This window comes from Eumetopias jubatus, unplaced genomic scaffold (assembly GCF_037043125.1).
Source record: "Eumetopias jubatus isolate StellerSeaLion01/CBP00866 unplaced genomic scaffold, mEumJub1_p1.0 scaffold_10, whole genome shotgun sequence".
NCBI classification, from domain to species: Eukaryota; Metazoa; Chordata; class Mammalia; order Carnivora; family Otariidae; genus Eumetopias; species Eumetopias jubatus.
The window spans coordinates 43996844-44005280 of record NW_028274816.1 but is presented as its reverse complement, the minus strand read 5'-3'; the positions used below and the strand labels follow the sequence as shown (position 1 = coordinate 44005280).

Below are 8437 nucleotides of genomic sequence, written 5' to 3'. Positions count from 1 at the left end.
CTTTCTTTTCACTTTAAAATTGTTATGTTTCCGGAGAGCAAATCATAGTTCCAATGCAAATGGGATTCTATAGCCAATTTTCAACTATGGCTATACCTGCGGTGTGTTTGGATGCTATGTCCTGGCACTAGGGGCAATCAAGATCTTTCCCCACAGACTTCCCACCGCCAACTCCATGAGGTTGAATGGAAGGGGCTCCCTGCACAGGCCCCAGTGCACATTCCCAGCCAGGTCACTGCTGCCATCTTGAAAAATGCACCAGGACCCTGCAGTTTTGCAAAAGACTTTTAGAGACACCATTCTCAGAGGCATTACTCCCTCCTGATTACTAGACTAGAGTCAGTTCCAACTCATATTCCCAACCTCTGGTGGGTACCATGACCTGTCCTGCCAACTCCTGAGATACCTGCCTTAACCCCGACATAGGCGAGCCTCCCTGCATGTGAATCCTGGGAAGAAGTTCACAGACACTGATTTCTGCAGAAAGCCCTTGGGCAACCACCCTAAACTAGAGGATTGCTCAGACCTCAGGGGTGGGCTGACCATTTTTTTGTCAAGATATACCATAGGTGGCTTTACAGAGACTGTGGTGCTTTAATTCATTTTTGGACTCCTGGCCTTGTCCCCAAAGTGTTATAAGCACAGGGCTGAGGCTTTCAACAATCCTTGGGCTAGCTTCACTGAAAATCATGAGATAGGTAAGTGCAGACACTCAACAACAGTGAGGAACATGACCCCACATGGACTGCTGCCTCATGTCACATGTGATGCTGAACAAAAAACTGAGAACAAAAGTGCGCCCTGTTGAAGAAGAGGCTCAGATGTGACAAGGATGTTCGCACAGACCAAAACCTGACCTGGACCTCACAGCATCCTTGCAAGTGGGGGGAGGAAGGTGATATGCTTGGAGGGTGAACTGGAGTTTGAATCCTGCTCTGTGACTTCCTGTCAGAGCTGGGGGAGGTCACTTGACATCCCCGGCCCTAGCTCCTTTCTATGCGATGGAGAAAATAGGAATGGTACCTACCTTGCAGGGCTGCAAATGAAGAAATTCATGAAAGAGCTCAGGAGAGCACCTGACATAGGATCTGTGCTTCCAAATGTTGATGACTACTATGTGCCTGGATATAAGTGTTAGATTCCTGTAGGGTCTATGACTCTATCCCCAGGAGCTCGGGATGGGGATGGCACTTTTTATTCCCATAACAAGTGGATGTGAAGAATTTTCTGCCCTTGCCTATCATATTCCCGGGACAATGCCAACGTACTTTATGCTCAACCCATAGCTTCAAATCCTTTATTGCCATGCAGACCAGCTGTGCTCTAGAAAAAAGTTTCACAAAGTGTATTCCTAACTTCTTTCAAAATATAGCACGTTTTCTTTTGGGCACAAGAAGCTAACCCTCATGTTTTAAAGGGAATTATATTGAATGAGGTCCTGAGACATAGCCAATAAGGTTAAATACAATGCTTTTCCCATGATTTCCAAAATGCAGGTGCACAGGTGGGCACTGTGATCTCCAGTGGAGGTGCTGTGGGGTCCTGTGCACAGCAACCCAGTGAATAAAATGAGCAGAGGCCCCCTTTTAATTTGTGGAGTCACTACATATAAGAGGAACATCTATGTGATTCTTCTTTTTTTCTTGCTAAAGAACAAATGCATTTTCTTCCAATGCCTTGCTAGCCAAACACGGCCAGCATAATGACACCAAACACAGAGTGGGACGAGATCAATGATACAGGCAAAGACAAAGCCTCAGGTTCTCTTTATATCTCAGATTTGGCAACAAATTCCAGGATTTTATTCATATTGAGACTCCACTCCAGTAACGGCACTGCAAAGCATTTTCCGATCTGTATGTTCAGACTGAAAATCTTCACCAAAACCTCACCTGAGCAGACCTTCCAACTAGCTGATTTATGTTAGTGTCAGACAAGACACAAGCTGTCATTTCCACTTTTCTGATGGGGATGGAAAGCGTGCTGGTTTGGAGATTAGCTGTATCCGTTGGATGAGCTGGACAACAAGTGTGCATAGTCTCTTACCCCCTTCTTTGTTATGTGCATAGTCCCTCACCCCCCTTCTTTATCTAAGATAAACCAACCACAAGATAACCCCCCCCAACCCAGATATACTGAACATACATTCATTATCTGTTCCCATCCACAGAAGCCCAACTCAGATGTCAGGGTCCTAAGAGTTAAATTGCTAGCCCCTCCGCCCCAGCGCTGCTCATCTGCTCTCCCTGGGCTGGCTCCCTGTGATTTATGGAGGGCTCCATCCCTGAAGGGAACTGACAGTCACTCTCATTTTCTTGTGTTTCCCCCCCTCACGGCCAAGGTCATGAGCAAGGGGGCCCCTCCAAGTTTTCTCCACTCGTCCTCCTTCACCGTTACTCCAACGCGGCCTCATGAATCATTCCGTCTTCACATTGAACTCCGGACGCTTCCCTAGCACCAAACTGCCCGACTTCCGCAATTTTTCTTCATTCTCACTAACAATTTGGTAATGAAATATTGATTTTTAGTTAGATTCAAATAGATGTTATTAAGTTTGCATTGATAAATCGTTCTCTTTCTCAGGCTGGAAGTACCTCAGTCAAATTCTAACTGTGCTTTCATACCTGGTGATGTATTAATCTGACGTGTCTGTCGGCCAGGCTGCTGGGGCCAAAGCCGGGGGTGCCAACCTAATTGCTGTCACCTCACACAGAGGGCATAATTCAAGCTGGTGCATTGCAAGGATTTTAGCCCTAAGCCCCAAGTGGGTAAATATCTCCTCTGGGGCTCCTACTTTTTTTAAAACTGTATCATTTCTCCACCAAGACTGGCTTCATATGGGATGAAGAGGTGGCCCATTAAATCTGACTTTCCTCCATGCTTTTGTCAACATAATACCTAGGCCGTATTAAAAAACATCGAAACAGACTGACAAGAGTATGCCATTCCCCTGCTAAAATTGTTGGAGCAGCTCTGAGTGCTTGTGGGCAGAAGGTGTCACACCCTCCAGCTTCGAACAGGCCACCTGGGGAGGGTGTGCAACAGGCATGGAGGCCAGCCTCCCACCACAGGCTTCTGAGCAGTCTGTGTGGGAGTGTGTGGGTGAAGAGCCCAGGTACCACTGGGTCAGCATCTACCCACACTGCTGCTTCCCGACCCCTCCCATGTCTCCACCCCTCTTCCCACCAATCTCACTCAAGACCCAAATGTTCCCCTGGACCACGCCCAGGTCTACAAAGCAGACACGGATCACTGGGGATTCCTGGCTCAGGAGAGTCTCCCCAGAGGCCATCCCTGGGATATTTGCCACTTGAAGGAGAGGGGATAATAAGGGCTCCCCCTCATCCCTGATTTCTGTGTCCTGGCTGAAGTTAGACCCTTGATCCAAGCTGAGCTAATCATTTGTTCACCATCCTTGTCTGAATAATTGTTCAGTGTAGGCACAAGACCCAAAATAGACTAGTCAGCCTTGTCCTCCAGAATAGTTCCAAATTGGAACAGAGGAAAGAATCCTTTTCTCCTGGGGCACCTGGGTGGCTCAGTCAATTAAGCATCCGCCTTTGGTGGAGGTCATGATCCCAGGATGCCGGGATTGAGCCCTGCGTTGGGCTCTCTGCTCAGCGGGGAGCCTGCTTCTCCCTCTGCCTGCTGCTCCCCCTGCTTGTGAGCTCTCTATCTACCTCTATCTCTCTGACAAATAAATAAATAAATAAAATCTTTTAAAAAATTCCTTTTTCCCTTGTGCTAAAGCCAAGATGTGGGCCCAGAAGCCCTGGAGGGCATGTCCCTCACTCCCCACATGGAGAAAGCTGGCTCCCTTGGTCAGGGGAAGGCTGACCTGGTGCCAAGTCCCTTGTCCCAGGGTCTCTGGCAACACCACTTCCTTCCCTGACCCTGAGCACCGACTTTCATTCTGATTTCTCCCACTTGCATTCAAGAGTCCAGCCTTCCTCCCTCTAGTACCTCCTCCCGTGAATGGATTAATCTCAGGCCGACTTGGACATTATGCACTTGGTTACCGTCTCCAATGGCTTCCCATCCGCCTGTCACATAACGCTACCAATCCTTAGCTCAGTGTTCTAGCTGCTCCAAGACTTCCTCACCCACCACTCCCCATAGTCAACTCCTCGCTCAGAGTAGCCACCAAGTTCCCTCATTTCTCCAAGTCTGAATATTTTCCCCGGGATGTTTTCTATGCTTAGAATGACTCCCTTCATCTTTGCATAAGTGACCCATCTTTATTCTCCTTCTGGGTGACTATCCTAAGCCCCGGCTAGAATCAGCTCTTCCTCTGCATACTGTGCTTTCCACTGTAAGTCATCGGCAGGAACTCTCTTCTGCGCTAGCCTGTAGGGGGATGACATATACACAGCCTGACCTTTTATTGCCTTGCCAGCGCCTTGACTACACCCAGCACATAGTAGATCACTTAAGATAAACATGTTGCCTTAAGTTATTAATTAATTTATTCACTCATTCTCTTTTTATCCTACCTATTTTTCAAGGCAAGATTAAATACCACCCCTCCTCTGAGCCTTCTTTGGTGTCTTCAGTCAGAATTAATCGCTTGCTTCTTTGTGTTTCCACATCATATTGCTTTCAACTGCTAATTAGCATATATTAATTAATGTGTACATTTTTAGGCACTCCTTTAACAATAACTTCTGAGAATCTACTTCCTTAGATTGAAGGTAGTTTCTAGGGAGTCTGTTTTCTACTCTTGACTATAAGCCCGTTAAGGACAAAAATCGGATTTGTTTTCTTAAAACCTAGAACAGGGCTCGAAAGGAGCTGAGTAATTGTTTGTTCATTTAAATGAAATGCATTTTATCCCTTCTCGGCCTTTTGGCTAAGATCAAGTGTAGTATCTGTTCTTATCAGTTTAAGTGAAATGCATTTTTTGAAACCCATGGAAGGGAATATGATCAGCTACCTTTGAGTCATGGGTATTTCTCCACATACCAGTTGCAAATGACGAGAATATTAAAAAATGAATGGTTGAAGCAATAATAATAATGATAATAATAATAATAAGGAGAATTTATAGGTTTACACGACAGGAGTCCAGAACTAGTTCAGGAGTCCAGAACTAGGGCTTCAGGCCCTGCTGGATCCCTCATCCCAAACAGTGTCATTTGACTCTCTCCATTTCTCCCTCAGTTTTCCTCTGCACTGGCTCTGTTCTGAGGTAGGCCTTTGCCTCATGGTGCCAAGATGGCTGCCAAAAACTCCAGCTTTCCATCCAATCCTTTCAGCAACTAGAGGAGAGATGATATCTCTATCTGAAGTGTTGTCCCCTTTAAAGACTTTGATGTTCTGGTTGGCTTGGCTTAGGTCATGTGACCATCATTTGGGCTGGTCCAGTTGAACCACATGAAATAAAAGGGAGGAGAAGTGGTCTCCAGCATAAACCAGCTACTGATTCCAGAAGGAGCGGCATGGGCACCTTCTCTCTCCCCGCAGAAGCTGGCCTGTTGCCCACCAGGTCCCTAGCCCTGCTCCCCACACTGTTTCCGTGGATGAGAACAGGAGACACTCGTAAGAGATATAGGCCTTTTCAACCTAGCCTCTCTGGGTCTTTTAAGAGACTGGAAAGAGTGACCATTCATTCATAAGGATGCAGTGGTCTCCCTCCTGCCTGCAAGGAACTGGGAAAATGGGATGAGACCAAGGCTATCAACTTAAAGCCACAAAACGAAATTGGGTACCTGCTCCATCAGATTCCTTCTAAACTTCCTGGTCCAACACTGCAGAGCTGCTGCAGAATGTTCCAGATGTGTGAATGCCAGAAGTGGAGAGTACTGGTAGATTTTAGGCAGGGTGAGTATCAGAACAAGTCCCCAGTTCCTGGGCAGCAGGACTGACCCCAGCCAGCCTAGAAAGGGCTGGATATCCCAATGCTTTTCCTCAATGTGGACACTTGGAGACAAAGAGAAACCCTCCACCACCCAATGGCCAACAGAGCTGGCCCTGCCCATCGCCATTCAGTCATCCACTTCTGCTTCTGAATACTTCCATTCGGTATCCTCAAGGAAAATGAAAGGAACAGGTGCATTTATAATTGGTTACTGTGCCCTCACCATCCCCTCACCCCTAGCCAACACCATGCAGAAAAAAAGGAAGTGCATTTTGGGGTGACTAATGGCAAGGTTGCCGGCTCATCCAGCCCCTTCCTCCTCCACTAGAGGCAACCCATCCTCCTTCTGAGCTTCCCAAGTCAGGCCTGTGCCAAGTATCCTGAAGAGGAGTCCAGCTTCTGTGGCTTCCACAGCCTGAGGGCCCTTGGCCCTTGCTGCCCTCGGGCCAAGGTAGAGCCAGACGCAAAGGGAGGGAAAAGCCTCCCGCCCGGCCCCTGCTGCTTGGGTTTCCCTCTTGCGGCCGCAGTGAGTGCCCTTTAGATCTGATTGATTTTATCTGTGAAATGAGCTGAAAATCCCTCCCAGGGAGAAATGCTCATCTCCCTTCCTCAGCCCAGACACTCCAGATAAATCAGATTGCCCACCACCAGAGCACATGTGGGCTGAGGCCTGGCGGAGAGCAGAGACGGCAGGATGGCAGGATGGCGGGACAGGCTGCTTGCTGGGCCTGGCCATCAGCGTGGAGGCCTCTGGCTTCTTCCCAAGGCTGAAAATCCAGGACGCCAGCATCCTCAGCCACCTGGTCAGAACTGCCCTGTCTTCAAATAACTTGCACTTGCTGGTCAAGGCTTGCCTTAGTTTGGGTTTCTACAGAAATAAATCCTGAGACACGGAAATGGGCAAGCTGTGATTTGGGATGTAGGGACAGAGCCAGGGAAGAGAAGAAATCCAAGAGAGGGTGAGTTACAGATCAGGTGACCTCTGTGGGCAACTTGAGCCACTCCCACAGCAGGCGGCCTCTGAGAGGCATGCACTGAGGTTGTCTTGCTGGGGGGTGGGGGCCTGGGGCATTCATCCACCAACTCCTGTCCTTTACTCCTGAGCTGTTTGACTCCCCTGTGCTTTTGGCCTGCCCTGGGTCACCCACACTCCCTTGGCCAGAGAATACCCTCCACCAGCATGCAGAGGAACTGTGTACTCATGACTTCCCCGGGGGACCAGGGCAACGAGCCTGGCTCCGTCCACCTCCTCAACCTCCACCCCTTCCTTGCACCAGCCTCCCCTACTCCTCCCCAACTACTGAGCTGATTTCCCACTGGGTCTGCATGTCCGCATGCACCCCAGGAAGCCCTCCCCAGTTCCTGTATCCAGAGGCAGAATCTCCCCTATTCATCAGGAATGAGCCAGAGGCAAATAGGTGAGCTTTTTGGAGGGGCGGAGGGGGGCGCATCTTTGGGGTCAGGATGGAAGCAGATGGAGGGGTGGCTTATTCCTGTGCACCAGGGGCCAGGGCTCCGGTCTCCTTCCTCCCCCCTTCCCCAGCAGGCCAAGTGCCGTGGCTTTCCAGGTCTCACAGAACATTAATGCAAATTATTATAATTCTTCTCTTCATTGAAAGAGACTCGGCACAGTTGTCTAAGAGTCACTGATGAAGCTGACGTGAAAAATTCAGTAATTGGTTGCCAATATCCAATTACTCCAGGGTAATATGAAAGTGAGGGGGGAGCAAGCCAAGAGGCCACAGCCCAGGGACCGTGGGTGCAAAGAGGAAGCTGGAGGCTTGGCTCAGGCCCATGGATGCAGCCAAGTGCGCAGGAAGGAGAGAAGATCTGGGGGGCGGGGGGCACAGGGAGTCCCCAGCCTCAGACGTTCCCTCTGGCCAAGCCTTTCCCCAGGCTGGTCCTTCACTGTAAGAGCCTTTCCTTGGAGTCAGAAGCTGCTCAGTCTCTCCCAGAGGCCCCAAGAAAATGGGCCTCGCTGGGGACAGGAAAGGGGGACAGAGAGTGTCATGCCAGGGCCTTGGAGACCTGGTCCCAGCCCCTCTACCGTGGCTGGAGGCCTCACTCTGAGCAAGGCGTGAGACCTCTGTGGGCGCCAGGGTCCTCCCTGTGAACTGGGAGCCCAGCCCGCCTGCCTGCTTCTGCCCAGGGCTGGTGTGCCAATGTAAGGAACATACCCTACATGAAGAGAAGTCTGCACACTGACACCAGGGAGGAGGAGGGGCTGTGGCCACCACTACTTTGCAGGTGGTCCTTCCCCTTCCTTGGGAGTTTAGGTTTGGAGGAGAGAACACTGGGTAAATACACCTTAAATGCTTACTTAATGAGCACACACCAGCCCTGTGGGTGGTTGCCCCTGCGGGCCTGGCCGGGAGGCACCTCCAGGTCAGGGGCAAGGTCAGAGGCAGGGCAAGACAAGAATGCACCCTTCTGTTGTCCTGCACTGTATCATGTCTGCAAATAAATGGAATAATTCAGTTTCCAGGACTCTTAACCTTTTCACTTGGCATAAATTGTGATCACCCAAATAAATACAGGCAAATCACATTAAAAACATATATATACGAAGTTCATTTATTC

The 8437-nt window shown here is 49.4% G+C and overlaps 1 pseudogene; it reads left to right on the top strand.

Moving 5' to 3' along the window:
• The first annotated feature begins 4829 nt into the window (after positions 1 to 4829).
• Positions 4830 to 4984, top strand: LOC114224477 (U2 spliceosomal RNA; annotated as a pseudogene).
• The last annotated feature ends 3453 nt before the right edge of the window (positions 4985 to 8437 follow it).